Genomic DNA, 22,093 nt, shown 5'->3' on the forward strand with positions numbered 1-22,093 from the left:
TCTGAGCTTGTACCCTCTATGCTTTCTGTTCTAACACTTACTGAGCTCTCAGTCTCTTTGGGGAAGGTGGGGGTGAATGCTGTCCAGAGACAGTGAACCCGTTAACCCTCTCTCTTCCAGTGTTTCTTTTCCTAGCTGTTCCCCATCCAGTATTTCCCAGCTTCTGCCTTCTGAACTATGGCCCTCCGCAAACCACTGTTCCAAATCTCTAAACACCCTTAACAAACTGCAGCTTCCAGAATTCTTTGGTGTAAGCCATCACTGTTTAAAGTCGTATCATAGTGCTTTAAATATAAGGTGTGAATATGACCATACACTATTCCCACAATTTTGTCTGCTGGGGGGGGGGGCTTCATTTAAAGGATTATGCTAAAGAATAGTGGATTGACTTTAGCAAGTGTTCGAAAATGGTGGCACTCTGGCTGCTGACATTAGGCATGTGAGGCTCCTGCTTCTTCCACCATATACTTTTTAATTCCCCAACATGCATCCATGATAGTGGGGGCTTTGTTTATAGGGTTATGCTATGCCCTCTGTTGTTGTTGTTTAAGCAAGTCAAGCTGAATGTCAGGAATTACCAGCAGGACATCTAGCCTGTTTTGCAATGGGTGTATAGTTTAGACCTCTAGTCAAACACAGACAGCAGTTTAGCTGTCGAGGCACTATCACTCCTGTGAAAGGTGAGATGATTTAGAGGCCGGGAGAAGCTTAATTTTTCTTGATCACCACGTGCAACCTGGAATTTTAATGGCAGGCATAATTAATTCTTCTGATGTTAATCATCAGGGCTGGACTCCACAATTATCAGCCTTGTGCAGCTGGGGCATGGTGCAGACATGAAAAATTAGGAAAATGAATCCGTAATAGGGTGGCAGATTTAATCTGCATCGTGCAAAACAAAGTTGAAAAAGAAGGGAGACTGGGAGAATTTCAGCCGAAGCTTTTGTGCCAATAAGTGCTGACAGAACTGAAAAATGTTGCCGATGTCCAAAGTGATTGGTAATTACCAAGCCATTGAATTTTTTATTGTCAATTTATCATTGCACCAGAGGTTAAATTTAACATCTTCTTCTAAAGCCATCACTCTAGGAGGAAGGCAAGCTTTGTATCACGTGATCCCAGGAGTCAGTGAAAGGTTAATCAGGTATTCCTTTAGCTGGCGTGTGCTTCCAAATAATTCTTCCTTTTTGTGTCCTTGTATGAGTGTGTGTCTCTGCCGGGGTGGAGGGTGTGGGGAAGAGATTTAATTTTCACATTTACAGCACCTGTGCATTTCAGTTAAACATCTGACTGCATTCCTCAGATACATCTCTGGTCCATACAATTTCCCTTCCTTAAGGGAAAAAAAAACCACATTGAAATTTTACTTATAGGGTAATACAAGGGAGGATATTTCAGAGCTTCTCACTGTGTGTTTTAAATCACATCTTTAGCTGCCCACAAATAGAATCTTAAGCGTCTTGCATCTCAGAAATGCCTCTTTTCTGGTCAGAAATCTTTATTTCATTTCATTTCAATTTTGCCTCTTCGTTTCCCTAATGAGTCATAACTGGATAGTTTATTGTAAAGTGAGGGGCCTATATTTTTTAGAACGGAAAGATATTTTTTAGTTGTAAGCAATATGTGACATGTTTACATGCCTTGTGGAACTCCCAGAACAATGATGCTTCTTAAAGAAAAGGAATATATAGGATGTTTATGTGTGTTTTAATATGGATTGCCCCATAGTCAAAACATGCATGGCACAATCCAGACAAATTTAAGCGCTGTAACAGCACCAGCCTAGACATATATACTCAGAGGTAAGTCCTATCCTGTTCAAAGTACGTTATGGTATTTGTGCATAGGATTGCAGTCTTAGTCGCATTAATTTCAGGGGAAGAGATATATATCACAAGCCTATGCATTCTTATTCAAAAGTAAGTCTCACTACATTAAATGAAGCTTACACCCAGGTAAACTTGTATCAGTATTAAGCATGCATTTAATGCTCCACCTGAAATCAGTGGGACGTAATATGCTTGCTATTGTTTTGATAACACACACAAAAAGTTTAAAATTACCACAAGATTCATAGTAAAATTCTCTAAATGGCGTCCTGATATCAGGAACCAATCCCAGCACTTGTAAAAATCCAATATATCTTCATAAAGTTAGTGAGATTATTTTCTTTAGCAGGTTGAGTTACAGCCTCCATTGTTAGCTCCTCCCTCTAAACAGCAAATATGTTTTTTTCTAATCATTGCAGTTCAGCCTCTTTTTAATATGATATGAAATTCACCCCTTGCCCTCATCGCTCGCTCATCTTTCCACAGAGCAGGCACCGGATATTTTTTTCTTGAATTCTGGGCTGTGCTCTGTTGAAAAGGAATTGTAAGCGCTTTCTATAAATTAAATATGGAAATGACCTTTAAGGGGGAAAGTTGGGATCGGAATCAATGTGTGCATTAATTACTGCAATTCATTACCCAAATAAACACAGAGCCTTTCCTTCTTTCTTTCTTTTCCTGGGTGCAAATGTTGGGGCAAAAGATGTTCGCAAGAGACAAAGGCTCTTGATCCGGCTATGTTAATCTGCAGATAAAAAAAGAAAGGGAAAGAGTGTGACTTCAGCTTCAGTGTGTAAGCTCCTCTGGGGATATCCTGGCTGGGATCAATTCCCACATGCAGGCAGTGAATTATTGATGCTGAATACAAAAGCTAGTCATGTGACCCACACCGCTATCACCTAACAGTCCCCTACACGATCTTCATGTTCTGACACCCTGCCTTTTTATTATTAAACTCAACACACAAACCAGCACCTCTATTCTGATTTCTCTTATAATCAGAAAGATAATGCCTCTCATTGCAGCTACTCATTTATCTCTCTGTGTGTATATGGGAGAAAACCCAACATGAAAACGAAATCTTTAGCACCCTAGAGCCCAAGCAGAAGCCTAGAAAATATATAGCACGCATGGTTCTATGGGAAAGATGCAGTGAATTATTGAAAAGATTTCCTGCTCGTCTTCTGAATTAGTATCATCTGTTCCTTCTTTTTCTTAAGCAGAGCCACTGCACAAATGTAATTCCCCCCCCCCTCCTCGCAGTGTTGGGCTGCCTTCCTTTATAGCCTGATGATAAATTGTCACAGGAAGGTTTTTTTCCATACAAAAAAAAAAAAAAAAAGCCCCAACGACGAGGTATGATTTTAATTCTGAAGGGTTTTTGCATAGCAGCCATTGCTTACGAGAGGGCATAGCAATACACATTAGACCGGAAACTTCAGCTATTTTAATTGGATGCCATCCAAAATCGCAAGTAATTAAGAATCAATTTGAGGCCATTAGTAAGTGAGGCTAGCTAGCCAGTGTTGCATATTTCAGAAGAGTTAGTTTTAATGAGAGGAGTTCCTGGATTGGGAAGAGAGGAGAAAAAGAAAAGGGGGAAGCGGAAGGGGGGGGGGGACGCACCAGAGAGAGATTAAAGATAGTGTAGGGACTGTCTGCTGCTTAACTAAACAACTAATGGTACATGGAAAGATGCTGAACTTGTAGTCCTCTCTAATTGATCTACTTACTGTTCTTGAGGAAACTTTAAAAAATGAATGTAGGTATTTACTGTGCATTAGTGGCTCAATACCTATTTATAAACATTAGAAATGAGTGCATTCCTCAATGCCTTTCTCTTCACCATGGAAGCCTAAGCTGTCTCTTTTCAGACATATCAAGCTTATGACCGTCAAGCCATTTGCTCCTCCCTAGACCTGGTAGCCCCATAGCTTTCACCACGTTGTCTGCAGAGGGCAATGTTAAAAATAATAATAATAACAAAGGATTTAGAGAGTCATAAATTGGGGTGGGAAGAAAGCTATTGGCTCGTCTGCCAATTCCGAGGAGCTCATTTGATTCGTAATTGAACCTTGCTCAAATCTAGATTTCTTCTCCTCTCTCTCACACACGCTCTATTGCTTAATGATAAGTTTTAATTCATTTTAAAGAAGGGGGAAAGGGGGAGAATGTTGGATTATTAGATGCTCACCTGGGCTTGAAGGTTACAGGCTGGAGGGATGAAGTTTCATGGGAAGAGTTGCAGATTTACTATAGGAGCGGCAATGCAATAAATCACGCACACAGACCTGGGCATGGTCTCGATATTTCCGTTGCAGACCTCACTTTTTCCATGGACGTATCTCCTTACAAATTATTTGGGCCCAGTTTTTTCATCTGAGGTAAAACATACACCAATGCCACATTACAGTTACCGGGTTGTTATTTGTTTATACACCACACAATGGCGCAACCCTTCGGAGAGCTATTTGTATTTCCAGGCTGTGAACAGAAAAGAACATTGTTCAATGAAGTGCTGGCGTTACTAAGATTAAGGGTTACATTCTTCTTTTGAAAAGTAAATATAGGTCACAAGAGCATCACTCTCATATGACCTTAGCAGTGATGGATTCCCTCAAAGTGATTTTGTGTGTGTGTCCCCCCCCCAATTTTTTATTCATTTTATAATACAAATAAAAAAACACAAACAGAAAAGACAAAAAATACAAACAAATTCTTGTCATATCCTTATTTTTCTAAACATTGTTAAGTGGGCTTCCCCAAGTCCCACCTATCTGATTTCCATTTTACTTCATCTTTAGCAGCTTACATATATCATAATTTCTAACCATCTTTTTTTTTAAAATCACACTTAAAATAACTTCACATGTTATCACTTACAAATAATACTATTTTAAAATACCCTATCTTCTACTAACCCTACAGCCTATATCCACTTCCAAAGCTATTCTAAGTTTTAAATATTAACATATTTTTTCAAATATTCCTTAAACTTCTTCCAGTCTTCTTCCACCATCTCTTCTCTCTGGTCATGGAGTCTCCCGGTCAGTTCGGCAAGTTCCATATAGTCCATCATCTTCATCTGCCATTCTTCAATAGTTGGTAAATCTTGTTTCTTCCAATTCTTCGCTAACAATATCCTCGCAGCTGTTGTGGCATACAGAAAAACAGTAACATCCTTTTTGGGGATTTCACCCCCCCCCTCAAAGTGATTTTTTGGTGCTGGTACTCATATTTTGAAAAAATATATATGCCATGGGTGCCAACACAAAATGGCTGCCATGAGCAGCAAAAATATTGGTGACAATACTACAGTCCTGGTCCTTGGAACTGTAGCCCTATGAGGCATCTCTGAACAACTCACATCACGTTTATCAAACTATGAGGGAAGTGGTATAAGAGTATGTTAAATGTATGGTGTGAATGTGAACATGGAAAAGAAGAAATTTATAATAAAAAATAAGAGAAGCACCAATAGAACAGAGCCGGAAACCAGCTTAGAAGGACACGTCGTACCTTACGAAATTGAGAAAGAGCATTTCTCTCTCTCTCTTTTTTATAATAAATATTTATTAAAGTTTTCACAATATTACATAATGAAAAAGAAAAAAGAAAAAAATAGGAAATAAAAAACATTTAAAAATAATTCCATCTTTACATCACTTATCTTTCATTTACTTGTTTCCCGGACCTCCCCATACCTCCCTTTTTTGTATTCCAGTTCAATTTATTAGTTCAGCAATTCCTTTCCCTCCTTATTATCCTGATCTCAGGAAAAGAGTCTCAGTCATTTCACCTGCCTCAAAATCAGTTATTTTGTTTGAGTTATATCTCATGGGTGGACAAAATTCTGTTTGAGGAGAATTGGCTGCCATTTTGTTGTTCTGGTTGTTTTTCTTTCTTCTTTATTTTGAGAAATTCAAAATGGCTGGCAACTTCTTCTTTTTTAAGATAATACGTTGTAGTATTATCTTGTAGTACATGAAGTGGACCTCTAACATCAAAACATGTTGGCTGTGCTTGGAGATACCCAGGGTGCAGTGTGAGACGCAGCTTACAAAGCACCCTGCACATTGAAACTGATGGATAATGCGCTGTCTTGCTCCCTGGCACCTTCTCCTTAGACATAAATACAGTGCGTTATTATTACAAGAGATGTTTAACTACACAGAGGGCACCCTCTCTGCATCCTCTTACCTTCCTTCTGACCATTTCCACAAGCATTATTAACCTCTCCAGGAGCTTCCATGTTTGTTGGTCATGGAATCTGCTGTAACAGTTTTGATAATAAAATTTAGAAAAACAGGAACCCCAAAAGCAGAGCTTCTGGAAATCGGCCGAAGAGAAAAGCGAATGGAAATCAAATGCAGGGTAATTAAATGACTACAGGCGAAAGATTAGCCAAGGCCGCAGTAGCCTGGTAGACACACACACACACACACACACACACACACGTTAAAGCTAGCGATGGAAAGCCTCGCTTCCCATTCTTTATGCTTAAGAGTCTGGCAGGGTCATTACATTTTTTATCATTTGGGCTGCAATGTGCTGGAAAGCAAAGAATGTGCCCATAACCCACAAAGACTTGGACTGATCCAAGCTTGTATGGTTTTTAATGGAGTAAAGAGGGTGGCAATGGAAGCTAGACAGAACTTTTTACGAAGAGCGGAACTACAAAACATTCTAGAACGGACTGTCCCGTTAAGTCTGGATGAGACATTCTGGGAACACAGGGTGTTATGTCTTGTACTGGTTTGCACATGTATGTGATTCCCTTGATGACAATGGATTGCTCCACAGGGGGGGGGCTTTCCTGTCACCTCAAACACAATGTGTAACAGAGACAAAACCCCTGTGTTGCAATATAGAAAAATCTTCTCAAATCAAACCGCAACACATGGCTAATAATGTATTATCAATACAGTCATACCTCAGGTTACAGATGCTTCAGGTTGTGTTTTTTCGGGTTACGGACCACCAAAACCCAGAAGTACCGGAACGGGTTACTTCCAGGTTTTGGCGGCTGTGCATGCGCAGAAGCGCTAAATTGTGCTTTGTACGTGCTCAGAAGCGCTGCATTGCAACCTGCATGTGCACAGATGCGCTGCTGCGGGTTGTGGACGTGCATCCCGCACGGATCACGTTTGCAACCTGAGCGTCCACTGTAGTTAGGTCATAATACAAAATTTACAAATCATAAACATCCACATATAATGTATGTATAGTTATGCAAAAGTCCATAAACAAGAAATAGTAAGCATAATAAATTGAACAGAACAGAACAGTGTTTCTGGGATAAGTCAACTGTTCCAAGGATGATTCTTCATCAGCAGATAAATTCTTATTCCGGAAACACTGTTCTGTTCTGTTCCTGTTTTGTTTGCTGTTCATTGCTGCATTCTACATGTTGAAGCACCTACCACTGCAATATTGCTGGATATTGACTATTGATAGGCATCCGGCCTTCCTTACGGTGTCCCCTGGCAGCAATTTATTACGCTTACTATTTCTTGTTTATGGACTTTTGCATAACTATACACACATTATATGTGGATGTTTATGCTTTGTAAATTTTGTATGATGACCTATTGATAATACATTATTAACCATGTGTTGCAGTTGGCTTTGAGCAGACCTCAAACACAATGGCTTGTATCCTGAGATCCTGTGACCAGCACTCTACTCATGTGATGCTCCTCCTGATGGGAGAGAGGTGCTTTTTGCTGGTTCCTCCTTCGCCACAGAGCTCCATGCAGCTGGCACGCCATCACACCTCAACATGCAAATACGTACCTCATATACAACCAAGCACCAAAACATTCTGGGGGAAAGAGCATCTTCTGCTGCTGCTGCTGCTGCAAAAAAGTGACCACCAAGGCATTTTCTCCAGAGTGTCCTAAAATGATGCTTGACCCAGTGCATTCTGGGGGAAGGGGGAATGTCACAAGGGAAGAGCTATACTCTGCTGGCTTCTGTCAGCAGAGAAGAGCACAACTTGTGGCAGGGGGCTCCACCATAATGGAGACCCCAGTTCCCAGTGGCAGTAGCATTGGAGTGCTTCAGGGATTGGGGCATGGTGTTCGTGGCTTTGAATCCATTCAGTCCAAAGTCCTGTTGTACCCCCAAGGGCCAAATTCTTGGTCCCTTATGCTGGTGTAGCCAAAAAACAAAACAAAACAAAACAAAACAAAACAAAACAAAACAAAACAAAACGGTGACAGCACCACTCACCCACTGAAGGTTGAATCCTGTGAATGATAACATGGTTTTCCCACCACAGATCAAGGCCACTGTGGACAAACTCCTTCTACAACCAGCTTATGCCAGATTTTTGTGTGATTTGACAGTGATGATCCATAAAAGCAAAGTTTAGAGAAATCGGAGCTTTCAAAATATTTAAGAAGCACAAACAAAAGCAGCAACAAGGCACGAGAATTCTATCTGTAATCTGTTTCGGTGCTGTTTTCTAACAAAGATGACTCCCCTCCCCCCGCTTAAATTTTGATAATTTGTTGGATTTTTTTTTATTTAAAAAAAGCAATAAGACATGACAAGCGTGAATTATGGCACGCTCATTCACACTTCAGTTCAACACAACTGGATGTAAATTAATGTCCCATAACTCATTTAGCAGAGCGCAGGGTCTTATTACAATTGTAAAGTTTTATTTGAAAATGTTTTTAAAAAATATTTATACTGTTAATTAAGTGATGATGAGTCCCATAAATTCTGACAAGTGAGTGATGTTGTATTAGTCACTCTGCAGATTCCACATATTAGCCAATCAGGAGTCTTGTATTGCTGTGCTATGTCTTGATTTATGAAATATTAAGGCCTGCCTAGGGCACTTTTCAGTTTTGTGTGTACTCTTTGTTCAAGACTTTACTTTGTAAGCCAGTAATAACACCTGGATGGGTCAATCCAGAGATGTTACATTCATCTACAGATGCAATGGGCATAATTCACGGGACATTTTCCTGCCTAAGTTCTACTGAAAGGAGTGAACGCAAAATCAGAAACTGTTATGCTCCCATCAAACTTTAAGAAGAAGATTGTTCCCATCCCCCAATAGTTTTGAAGGAAAGCAATTTGAATGTTTCTGTCCTCCTTTACAAATGAAATGAAGCACAGGGCTGATTGATGCATATTGCAATCTATCTAACATCTATCTATCTATCTATCTATCTATCTATCTATCTATCTGTCTATCTATCTATCTATCTATCATCTATCATCTATCTATCTATCTATCTATCTATCTATCTATCTATCTATCTATCATCTATCTATCATCAGAAGTTGACTGATAATGCTGGTCTTTGCCATGCTTGGATTACAGTGTTCCTGGGGCTTTTCTCAGAAAAGTGTGCCAAGCATTCTGATTATCACACTGGTTTCTCCTTTTCTTCTTTGTTCTTTAAAACACAATTTCATTTTTTGTGCTTCCAACGCTAGGAGCCTGCTGTACCATTTGTTGAGGGTGTGAAGACCAACAGACATTAGAAACGGTCAAATGAAGTCGAGGTTTAGATGAACGTAGTATATTTCTTTCACATTTATATGCGAAAATTAAAAACAAACAAATGGTGCCAAAATTAAATATATAACCTGGTAGCCAATGAAATGGGCAATAACAGCTAAATGCTCTTGCGCAGCTTTACAACCTTTTAGTACAAACACAGTGTGTAATCTCATATAAATCAGTTCTAAGCTCTAGCTGTGCTTGCAGAATATGTCTTATAATTCCTAGTTATACCACAACAATAGAATACATAGTTGTTTTTGCAAATGTTCAAACCACTTACAAAATCTTCATTCATAGATTTGCTTTGAGTATTACTCAGAGAGCTGTTTTTAATTTTGTGTCCAAGCTGGATTTTTAAAGGCTCACTTGAACACTGGGAGGTGTACTTGAACAATGCGGGCTGCCAAGCATCTCGTAGTTTCTGAAATTGCACTCCTTCCTTTTCCCCCATATGTCTGCCACTAGGAGGGAAGCTATTTCAGTAAGTTTATTCCAAGATCCCATTGCTGGAAAACATTGGGTCTGCAATGAATGCAAAAGAGAGCTCTCCATAGGTGTGTTATTCACAGTGGAATGGACTTCAGACTTGAAAGCTTAAAACCGATTACATTTCCACCTTGGCATGCTTCTCTGCCATGGACTGTAGGCAGAATACCTGTTTTTCTGTAGCTTGGTGTTAAGTATCAATGGAGCTTGCCCTATGCAAAAGCAGCTTTTCAAATATTATGGTACAATGAAGACAACCTTTGTGGAGAATTGTGAGTCTTGGTGTGAAAGAATACTATAGGTCTAGCCAGGGGGGCAGCTCCCCCCCATCAAGCAAATAAGTAAAAATACTTAACTAAAAGTAGAAATAATCAGAATATTTGAAATTCAAATGCTCGCTGAGAAGAAGAGTTTGGATTTGATATCCCACTTTTTCACTACCCGAAGGAGTCTCAAAGCGGCTTACATTCTCCTTTCCCTTCCTCTCCCACAACAAACACTCTGTGAGGTGAGTGGGGCTGAGGGACTTCAGAGAAGTGTGACTGGTCCAAGGTCACCCAGCAGCTGCATGTGGAGGAGTGGGGACGCAAACCTGGTTCACCAGATTACAAGTCAACTACTCTTAACCACTACACCACACTGGCTGAGGTCACTTGGATGATGTTGTGGCGCATTCTAGTGATGCAACTGGCAAGCCAACTGAACGATAGGCGAACTGACCAATTACTTCACAGGTAGCTCAGTTCTACCCCCCCCATCATAAATTCTGGCTACGCCCATGAAGAATAGGTAAGGCAGAAAAGTGAGTTGGGGGGGGGGGAGAGATTATTCCAGATTAGTTAATTCAGAACATTTCTTTCTCTGACCCCATCCATCATCTGCTTTGCCTCAGCCTGCCACCAGCATGCAGCCCCTGGTAGATTCTTGTAGCCCTAAAAAAATGGATGATGTCCACCCCTTAATTAGCGATCCACTCTTGTAGTCACGTAACCTCACAAACAACTTGCCTTTTCTTTTTCAAAAACAGGACTTACATGAATTTGAACATTAACCTGAAATTTGCCAGAATGCTGTTTCTATCCAAAACCAAGATGAATTAATCAGTTGGTCCAGATGACAAGTCTTAACTTCAGGCCCAGATGGAACAACATTTTGCATCTGATATTTAGAACAGTAAAGGTGTAGACTAGACTCTCTGTTCATTAGCTGAGGCTGTGTACCTTCAATTAAGTACTGGTGATGCAAACCATCGCGCACCCCCGCCTTCTAGTGATGCATGATGAAGCTCTATTAACTCACTAGAGGTCACTCCATACTAAAAGAGCAACGAGATGGACTTGGCGACAGATCTAAATATACAAATGCCCAAGAGCTTGCAAGCACTTAAAGCTTCCAATTTCCAACCAGGGCCACCAGGGATTGGTCAGTAGAGCTTCAGTGATTCTAGGAATTTGTTTTAGAATGGGTTGCTAAATCTCTGTGTCAAGCATGAGAAATCTCTAGGGCAAGAAGCCCTACTAGTGGATGACCGGCAGAGTCGAAGGATGCAGTTGTTAGCTTTCTTGGAAAATGTCACCATGGTAATATAGTTAAGAACAGAAACCGAATTTTAAATCTAAGTCTAATGTCTGATCCTTTTTAATTGAAAAGGAAGTTGAAAGGCAAAGTCAAGAGGGCCAAACTACTCCAAAATGCTTGGGAGTTGTTGTTGTTTTCTGTGTTTTTCCAAAAAGTGACTCAACTAAAGTGTAGAGCTCAAAGCAGAAAAGGTACCACCAGGGCTGGATTTAGGTCCTAAAGTATTGAAGGTAATGGGGCCCTTTATATCCCAGCTGTCCTTTGTCTGTTTTTTATGTTGAATATATGCTATACAGTGGCACCTCGGGTTACGTACGCTTCAGGTTACAGACTCCGCTAACCCAGAAATAGTGCTTCAGGTTAAGAACTTTGCTTCAGGATGAGAACAGAAATCGTGCTCTGGCGGTGCGGCAGCAGCAGGAGGCCCCATTAGCTAAAGTGGTGCTTCAGGTTAAGAACAGTTTCAGGTTAAGTACGGACCTCCAGAACGAATTAAGTACTTAACCTGAGGTAATTTATGGTAATTTATGGACCTAATAGGTATCTAAAATCAGTGATATTTTAGGGAGCAGGCTAGCAGGCGGGGCCCATTACTTATATCATAGGAACCTACACACCACAAACACTGCTGCTGTATGTAGGTTTTATTTTATTTGTTTTTTATCTTATATTTTGGAAATGTACACCCAGTTTTTCTCCCTTTTTTGGGGGGGGGCACTCCTAAGCTATAGCTTGCTTAGCTTATACGTAAATCCAACACTGGGTACCACCCAAGCTAAGAGGATGCTAAAGAAGTTTCCTGCTTGGCAGGGGGTTGGACTCGATGGCCCTTGTGGTCTCTTCCAACTCTATGATTCTATGATTCTAAGCTATTAGAGGCAAGAAGGCTTCCTTCAAATGATGAGAACAAAAAGGAACACAAACGTTGACAAAGGAAGTGCAGGTAGACAATAATGAAGAGAATCGCTAAAAACGTTAAGATCGCCAAGAAAATGTTATTTAAATATGTTAGTAGGCGTAAACCTAGGGCGGTGGTTGGACCCCTGGACGACAAGGAAGTGAAAGGTGTACTAAACGAGAATAAGGAGATTGTAAAGATGCTGAATGATTTGCATCTGTCTTCACAGGGGAAGATATAGGGCCGATCCCCATGCCTGAATTTTGCAGAAGGGGAGCCTGAGGAACTGAGGCAAATAGTGTGGTTTAGAGACGAAGTTCTAGATAATAAAAACTTGTCCCTAAGACCAGCTTCCATACCTAAAAGCTAACAAGCCAGTGCAACACCAGTTCTACAAAGGGATCCAACGGGGTTTCTGGGAATTATAAGCCTGTTAGGGAAACCTCTTAGCAAATTAAACATGGCTTTGTTTGGGCCGCATACATGTTCTTTTACCTGGGAGTAAGTTTCATTGAACTCTGCAGGGCTTACTTCAGAGGAAGCGTGCCTGAGATCACACTGTTAAGCGCTTATGGTAAAACTCTGATTGTGTGCCACATATGTATGGAAAGCAATTAGAGAGCCTGCCAGGAAAGCAAAGTACATTTCCGACAGTTCCAGGTGATGTGGGATTGCGGCACATTAAGAGCATTTGTTGATCTAAATGGAGGAGGCAATGGAACCGCTGGGCTTTCCTTTGCAAGGTGAATAGAAAAACGAATGCATATCCGTTGGCTATTGATGCTTACAGACTGAGGATGGAGGCAATTTGGGGACTGCAACAGTCTCCACAGACTGCATCGCTTGACGATGCCTTTCTTTTTCTCTGCACACAGCAGCCCAAGTAACATTTAGATCTGCACCATCATTAAAATTCAGATCACATTCCTGAAGCTGGTGCTTTTATAGATAATCCCCCAGAAATTTCATCAGCGCGAAAGCTTTGGTGTACAGTAGGCAGCGAATGATAAGGGCTAATATTTAATAAAACCATTCGCGGAGAGCTATATTTTTTGACAGGATGCTTCAGAACTGATCTGATTCATTACAGATATTAGACAGCATTTGAAAACATTAGAAAATTGCAAAGTAAAAACGCTCTGTGGTTTAGTTCCGCCTAAACCATTGCTTAATATTAATGAAAGCAACTTGAGTCAAAAAAGAGGAAAGTTTAACTGTCTTCCAAATAAGCTAGGAAAACAAATCCCCAATCATGTATAGCTACTAAATGTCAGATTTCTTGAATGTCAGGGAAGCAATAAAATAAAATAAAATCTTGATAGTATTTTAGTTTTGATTCAATTCTTGGGGTGCCATTGCCTGTGTAGACAAAATAGCAACAGTCACACACAGTATCACCAGACTGAGGTTTGCAAAAGTTCAAAAAACCTTTTACAGTGTGTGTGTGTGGGGGGGGAGAGATAGAGGACAGGGTAACCTTCCACAAGCGTCCCAATGTGGACTGAGCATGCCCAGTGGCCATGGAATGCTGGCATGCCTGTTGTGAGGAAAAACCACAACAACTGGGCATGAGTGGATATGGAACAAAGTGACTGGAAAAGCAAGATGGCAGAAAAGACACTTAGACAGATGTTCACTGATTCTCTCACCAACTGACACCTGTCCGTTTACTCTCTCGCCTGTCCATTTGCTTCAAATTTTGAGCATTTTAAAAAAAATTATTCCACCCAGTTTTACTCTGAGGGTTGTTTTTTAAAAAACCTGATAGAATACACATCCAGTGCCAGATTTACGTACAGTAGTGCCTCGCAAGACGAAAAGAATCCGTTCTGTGATTCTCTTCATCTAGCGGTTTTTTCGTCTTGCAAAGCAAGCCCATTGACGGATTAGCGGATTAGCGCTATTAGTGCTATTAGTGGCTTTTAGCGGCTTTTAGCGGCTTATCTGCTGATCGGATCAGCTGATAAGCGGCTTAGCGGCTTAGAAAAGGGGGGGGAGGGAAAAAACCAGCAGGAACTCGCAAGACATTGTCGTCTTGCGAAGCAAGCCCTTAGGAAATTCGTTTTGCGAAGCACCTCCAAAACGGAAAACTCTTTCATTTAGCGAGTTTTCCGTCTTGCGAGGCATTCGTCTTGCAGGGCACCACTGTATAAGCTAAACAAGCTATAGCTTAGGGCCCCACTCTCTTGGGGGGCTCCAAAAAATTTAAAGGAAAAAACCAAACCTGGATGTACATTTCTAAAATATAAGATAAAAAAACAAATAAAAAAAACACCTGCATACAGCAACAGTGGCAAATGGCTTTAGATACCTATTAGGTCCAAAAATTACCACATAGCATATATTCAACACAAAAAAACAGCAACAATTTGTTGTTGACAAAAGAAAGCTGGACATATAAAGGGCCCCATTACCTTCAGTAGCTTAGGGCCTCATCAGACCTAAATTGGGCCCTGTACACATCTATCCATGACTATAAATCAGGCAGACAGGGGTTGTCTTTGTTTGTTTTTCCTCTATTATGTATTCTTTTGATATTGTGATTTTTGTGTTGTAAACCTCGGTATAAAAATTTATTTAATAGTTATTATTAATAATAAAGGGCATAAACAAAAGGTGCTAAAGAAGGGTCACCTCTTCGTGTCAGAAAGCATGTTCTGCATGCAGAAGATTCCAGGTTTGAGCCTCAGCATCACCAGGTATGGCTAGGAAAGGCTCCTGTCTGAAACCCTGGCAGCCTTTCTCAACCTGTGGGTCCCCAGAAGTTGTTGAACTACAGCTCCCATCACCCCTAGCTAGCAAGGCCAGAGCTCAGGGATGATGGGAGTTGTAGTCCAACAACGTCTGGGGACCCACAGGTTGAGAACCGCTGCACCTGGAGAGTTACAGCCAGTTAGACAAAGCTGAGCTTCCTCAAGGCAACTTCTTATGTGGCTCATCAAGATTCCAGTTTTTCAAACCAGTTAGGAGCTTCGGGATGGAAAGAGGTGGGAAAGAAAGTCTTCATTACAAGTTTGCAGTGGGTCCAGGGAAAGAATACTTGAGCAATGGATCTACCTAATTCAGTACTGACTGACTGCTCTGACTAGCAGCAGGTATCCAAGGATTCAGTCTGGTGTCCAACTGTGCTATGTGGGCTCCTTTGGTAGGAATGTTGAGATATAAAATGAACTGTATTTTTCCGTGTGCAGTGGTACCTCGGGTTACAGACGCTTCAGGTTACAGACTCCGCTAACCCAGAAATAGTACCTCGGGTTACTAAACTTTGCTTCAGGATGAGAACAGAACTCGTGCAGCAGCGGTGTGGCGGCAGCAGGAGGCCCCATTAGCTAAAGTGGTACCTCAGGTTAAGAACAGTTTCAGGTCAAGAACGGACCTCCAGAATGAATTATGTTCTTAACCTGAGGTACCACTGCATAAGGCACCCCCATGTATAAGACGACCCCTATTTTGGGGGACTAAATTTAAAGAAAATGAGGGGAGAGATGGCCCAAAGTGGTTGAGGTTTTTTCAGGGGGAATTGCACTCGCGCCATCTCCCCCAGCAGGGCCGTTGCTGGGGGTTGGCAAAGCGGGCAGCCGCTCCCCCCACGCCACTGCAGGCGGGAAGCTCGCTAGAGCGTGGACCGCCAACAAGCTGGCTGGTGGCGTGCAGCTCCCCCCCCCTCATGCCACTATCCATGTAGAGCATGACCCCAGTTTTTTGACATGATTTGAGACTCTTTATCTCTGGGTTGTGGGCTTGAGCCCAATGTTGGGCAAAAGACTCCTGCACTGCATCTATAATTCTATGATCCTGCATACAAAATATGTGGTCTCTGCCACTGAGCTATGTAATCAGAAGGCTAGCTCTCAAAGCACCACAGAAATAAAAGCCAGGATTTCCTGTCTGTTAGACAGGTGCTTTAAGCCAGTTTAGCCAGGGTATAGTAAACTCACTAGTGATGAATCAGATCACTTCCTTTGCATGCACCTCTCATTTCCTGAAATTAGGATGCATTTGTATTTTTACTGGAGGTTTTTCTTGGGGGTGGGGGAAGCATTATGTATTATGGGCTAAATGCTCCTCCCTCATGTTGTTGTTGTTTAGTCGTTTAGTTGTGTCCGACTCTTCGTGACCCCATGGACGAGAGCACACCAGGCACTCCTGTCTTCCACTGCCTCCCGCAGTTTGGTCAAACTCATGCTGGTAGCTTCGCTCCTCCCTCTTAACATCTTCCAAATGGCCTTCCAATTGCCAGAGAGAGGAAGAGAGAGAAGTAGCAAATACCAAAAAGACAATACTGCTGCAGAAACAGCCCATTATGCCATGGCCCAGTAGCTGAGAGAGAGAGGGGAGGGGGAATATACCTTAACTTTTTGAAGGCTCCCTTCCCCATTGCTGCAGTACACATCTCTGCTTTAAACAAAGTGGCGAACTAATGAGTTTCAGCAGTATCTATGTTCCCAGGGCACTGGAATGACTTGGCAGCCATTCATTTCAATGATAGTAATTGTGGACAATACATATTAGAACATGTACTCTTGATGTGAGAACATTGTTGGCAGAGAAAAGACAAATGGTCCCACAAACAAACAATGCATTGGGCATCGCTTCAACAAACAATGAGCTTTGAAGAACATCTGCTTGCTGTTTTCAACTGTGAATATATTACAAAGCTGGACAGGAACCAGCTTGTTGTATATCTTGGAAAAAAATGAGTGATTTAAACCCATTCCTAATGTATCTTGTAGGTAAGCAATAACTTGATTTGCTGAGTGGGAGAAATTTATGTGTCTAATGCATTAGGCAAATAAAAACATCCTCATTCAGTAATAAAGGTGAGGATAGAATGTCTATATTTGCAAATAAATAAATTACTTAAGAGAGCCAGAATTGGCTTGCCAGGTCATTTTCTAATACATGCTACAAAAAGAAGGTGATTTACTTCCCCACTTCCCCCAACCCCCGAACCTTTCTGTCAAAAAAATTATTTGAACGTCCAGGTTGTTGTAAGTAACCCAAAGTTTTCAAAATAAAATTTAAGGAAGTTATAAATATATTTGGTTTGTATCCATTATTATTTAGGGGAATGTTTTAACTTATCAATATGACTACTCATTTATTATGGAGTTTCTATTTGCTTAATATAATGCATTAGATCCATAAATACCGTCCACTCCACAAGTCAAGGCATTGCCTGTGGGTTTAAATCAGTCACACGTTGAGATATATTGCAACTTATTCCATATACAGACTTGCTTCCCATGGCATACTTCCTATGAGTCACTGGATGGATCTATGGATGACACACGTTAAGAAACAGAAAGAATTCCAAAACAAATTATTAATTTTTTTTATTAAAAATATATGATTGAAGCTTAACAGTACTGGTATTTCCACACCGCCCTTTCTTTCCTGCATTTACACAATTTGCTCACTCATTTATTCCTATACTCCAAACAGCAATCCTCCTCCTGGGTTTTCCATGTTATTTTCCAGTGTTGAATTGCTGCTGCGTGTGTTTTTAAATGTGATTTTGGGAGCTTCCATTGTAAGTGCAGCACAAGCCTTTCAGGTATGAGCTGGCAAAGTGAGTTTGTGTCACCTCTCCACCTGCTCCACCATCAATACCATTGACTTTCCCCACTTTCTGATAAAACCATTAAGATGGCAGAGAAGCCTTGTCAATTCCATGGCTTCCCTGCCATTTCCCTTCCATTTTGGTGGTGCACATCACACAGGCTTTTATGAATTAAAAAATAACCCCTCAGAGCAGCATCACCTGTTACAGATCTCTGTGATTATTGCTGCTGCTGCTGCTGCTGCTTCTTCTTCTTCTTCTTCTTCTTCTTCTTCTTCTTCTTCTTCTTCTTCTTCTTCTTCTTCTTCTTGTAGCATTGTCCCTTCCAAGGCTAAATAAAAATGCTAAATAAAGACTAATATATGCTGTACGGTCACCTCTAGGAAGCATGTTTTGCTAGTTTTTGTAGCATTTCAAAAATCTGCAAAATTCACAGGGACTAAAATATACTGAGGGTACATTCGTGATGTGTACGCAGAGTGTACCCGCCACAATCCTTCTATCAAAGCAGTTTCCATTCTCTCTCTCTTCCCTCTTTTACAGTGTATTAATGCGGTTGGGTTTATTACTTCAGAGCCCTCTTAAAAAGTATTGTCTGCCTTCAGGCTAAGCTGTAATTCAACGGCGGGGAGAAAAGAGCAACTGATAGCCTTACATTTTGCACGCTCCTCTACAGCTCTGCTGTTCTGAACTGAACTGCAGAAGTCTATAACAATGATAGAACTCTAAGACGATAGAAGTCCTCCTTGCGTGGTTACCCAAGTGTAAAGCGTGTCCTGCCTTGACGCCAACTACTGTCAGCTGTAGAAGTTGGCTTCTTTCTAACATGCATTCAGAATTAATTTGCAGAGTATACAACCACTTGTTACCAACTGATGGGCAAGCCTGAGTGCTGGGCATGTCAAATGATGGACACGTAGGGTATTCTATTTAGCCAGGAACTGCTGCAGAGGCTGATATACTGTAGCATTTGACACTGATAGTGATGAGTGGTGTGCAATGCCAAGTTGGAGATGAAATGCTAAAGCACATTCTTACAGGAGAAGCCCACTTAGGAGCCTGATCTTTCTGACTGCCGTGACTGACTGGGAGAAAGGCCATGCCTGGCTTGAATTATATTACCGTAGAAGGTGAAGGGAGAAAAGACTTACCGCTTTATATCATGCCCCACCTCCCATTTGGGCGAAGCGCATTTTGACAATTCACGTAATTAGAACTTTGCTCTTGGATTAGGAGGAAATGCGCCAGGATAAAAGGAATGAAAAGCTGTCAGATTTCCTTGGCAGTGTCATGTCCTGAAGAGAGATGGCTGCCGGAGCCTTCACCTTCCATGTTTCGCCCATATCCCAGTGCAATAACGTATTGCCTGCATGGCACAGGTTACTGGCAGGCTCAGTAAATCAAAAAGACACTGGAGATGAAAGAAGCAGGTACTCATCTAAAGAGTTCAAGAATCATGAAGCCACCTCCCTTCACCACCACCTTGGTAAGCAGCTACGGTGGTACCTCTGGTTATGAACTTAATTCGTTCCAGAGGTCCGTTCTTAACCTGAAACCGTTCTTAACCTGAAGCACCACTTAAGCTAATGGGGCCTCCCGCTGCCACCACACGATTTCTGTTCTCATCCTGAGGTAAAGTTCTCAACCCGAGCTACTACTTCCGGGTTAGTGGAGTCCGTAACCCGAAGTGTTTGTAACCTGAGGTGTTTGTTACCCGAGGTACCACTGTACAATGGCCACCTCAATGCTATGTTTTTAAAACAGTGGCATTTGTAGGCTCTTCGCATATGTTGATATCCATCTAGTCTTGGGAGACAATGGAAGAGTGTGCCTTCGGGGGTGAAATCAAACCTTTGGAGAGTAACTGTGCCTGCTGTGGCTGTAGACACCAATATAGGGGAGACATGTTTTGGTGCAGCTAAAGCAGAGGAAGGTATCAAGTTTTGCTGTTAAAGATGCAACATGGTGTTCCTTCTCCCAGTTGTCATTTCTCCTCTGGTCACTGCTGTGGATGCACAACCTGACTGTCTGTTTCCGGGCGCTGTGGTCATCTGCAAGGGATTCCCACACAGTGGGGTTAATGTTGCCAGCCTTCATGTCACGTTTGCAGGTGCCATTGTAATGCAGAGTTGGTCTGCCAACAGGCCTGATGTCTGAAGCCAGTTCCCCTTGGGAAGCACATCCTTGGGGATCCTGCCATCTTCCATGCTATGGACATGAGCAAGCCACCCTAGATGTCACTTAGACAGGAGTGCAAACGTGCTGGGAATGGTTGCTTCCATAGGGCATGTAGGAAAGTTTTGTGCAACATCCACACAACCAGGGCCATCTTACCCATAGGCGCTAGGGGTGCGGGGCACCCAGGCTCTGGGCTCTCAGGGGCACCAGGCCAAGAGTCCGGGGCCTGAGAGTTGAGTCTGGGGAAGAGCCAGCCTGTCGGTCGGAGTGCCACGATGGGCTCTCCTGCTGTGGGTGGCTCTGCGCCACGAGTTCGGGGGCGACCGAGCCAGCGAGATGATGAGGTGACTGGCCAGCTCTGCCCTCCTGTGCACCTGGGACTGGGCAACCTGGGGGGGGGGCACCGGGCAAATCTTTGCACCCCGGCGCAACATATGCTTAAGACAGCCCTGCACACAACACTATCTATATCAAAATGACTTCTAATATTATTTTTCCATTTAATGTCTCTGGGGGAAACTCAAGAAAACAAACCTTGTGGAAACTGTAAGCCTGGGTTAAATGGGGGAAAGGTGGAGTGCATTTTGACGAAGACATCATGTAACACCGGTCCTGAAAGATCTACAATGGCTCCCAAGATGTTTCCTAGCACAATTCAAAGTGTTGGTGCTGACCTTTAAAGCCCTAAACAGCCTCGGCCCAGTATACCTGAAGGAGCGTCTCCACCCTCTTGTTCTGCCCAGACACTGAGGTCCAGCTCCAAGGGCTTTCTGGCGGTTCCCTCATTGCAAGAAGTGAGGTTACAGGGAACCAGGCAGAGGGCCTTCCCGGTAGTGGTGCCCACCCTGTGGAATGCCCTCCTATCAGATGTCAAGGAAATAAACAATTATCTGACTTTTAGAAGACATCTGAAGGCAGCCTTGTTTAGGGAAGTTTTTAATATTTGATGTATTTTAATATTTTTTTCGAAGCCATCCAGAGTGGCTGTGGAAATCTAGACAGATGGACAGGGTACAAAATAATAAATTATCATCATCATCATCATCATCATCAGGCAACTGCTGCAAAAAGCCTGTATGAGCAGCAGTAATAAATCCACAATAAACAACTATGGGGGAGCACCACAAGTTGGCGACTGTCATTCTTTTTACAACATTCAGAAAAGAAGGAAACACAGATGGTTCTCTGATGCCCATGAAAAAGGGGTAATTCTGCCAGGGTCCAGACTGAGTCAGAGCTAACTGTGACATTGGCACTGGCAGGCTTTTCTTACATTCTTTTCTTATGTCTCTGGTAGGAACTGCCAGCTGCTACAGTCACCAGGAAGCTTTTTGCCACGTAAAGCCTCATGCACCAGCTCCTGTGTGAGCTTACTGCTTAAGAGAGCTGTAGTAACAGAGAAACTACATTAACTTTCAGGCTGAGCTTTCTGCTTTTCTGATTCCATAAACAAGGATGCCGGCAGAGGGGCAGGGGGATGGCGAAGGGCTTGGCCAGAGATGGCTGAGCCCCGGGAATAACAAGGCAAAAGCAGCTACTGCTGTAGTCAGGGAACAGAAGGAAGAGCAGGTTTCTAGGATCTAGCAACACTGTCTTGTCTGCTGTGCCTTGGAAGGAAAGCTTTGCTGTGGATGGAGGAGCTGAGCTAAATGTGGAAAGAGAGGGAGGGAGGGAGGGAGGGAGGGAGGGAGGGGAGAGCCTGTTCAATAAGCTTGTAGTTCTGCTACCATTGTATACTCTTGCTGAACTATGTCCTTTCAGTACAATTTTGAATTTCATTTTTAATTCAGTATTGGCTCCACTTCAGCCATTTCCCCTATACTTCCCCTAGTCCAAATCTACAAATGGAAAGCAGCTTATCTTCCTATGATGTTCTACGGAGTATTATTAGATTATTATTATTATTTAGATAATTAGATTTTTAGGTAATTAGATTTTTAGATTAGATAATTACTATTTCTCCCCACTCAAGATGACCTTAGGATGGTGTTCAATCTGCTCTCCACGTCACAGCAATTCACAAGACGTCTGTA

At 42.1% G+C, this 22,093-nt stretch overlaps 1 long non-coding RNA gene across 4 annotated transcripts; it reads right to left on the minus strand.

Moving 5' to 3' along the window:
- Nucleotides 1–393: 393 nt before the first annotated feature.
- LOC310704282 lies at nt 394–18,154 on the minus strand. Of its 4 annotated transcripts, none has more exons than XR_014524700.1 (4): nt 18,084–18,154; nt 4,024–4,313; nt 2,469–2,574; nt 402–1,333 (listed from the first exon to the last, which is right to left on the minus strand). It is a non-coding gene; the product is annotated as an uncharacterized lncRNA (long non-coding RNA). The 4 variants fall into 4 exon arrangements; XR_014524701.1 differs by lacking the exon at nt 18,084–18,154 and adding an exon at nt 5,349–5,376; XR_014524702.1 differs by lacking the exon at nt 18,084–18,154 and adding an exon at nt 4,713–5,046.
- Between the last annotated feature and the right edge of the window lie 3,939 nt (nt 18,155–22,093).

This window comes from Podarcis liolepis, assembly GCF_965112155.1.
Source record: "Podarcis liolepis genome assembly, chromosome: 1".
Lineage (NCBI taxonomy): Eukaryota > Metazoa > Chordata > Lepidosauria > Squamata > Lacertidae > Podarcis > Podarcis liolepis.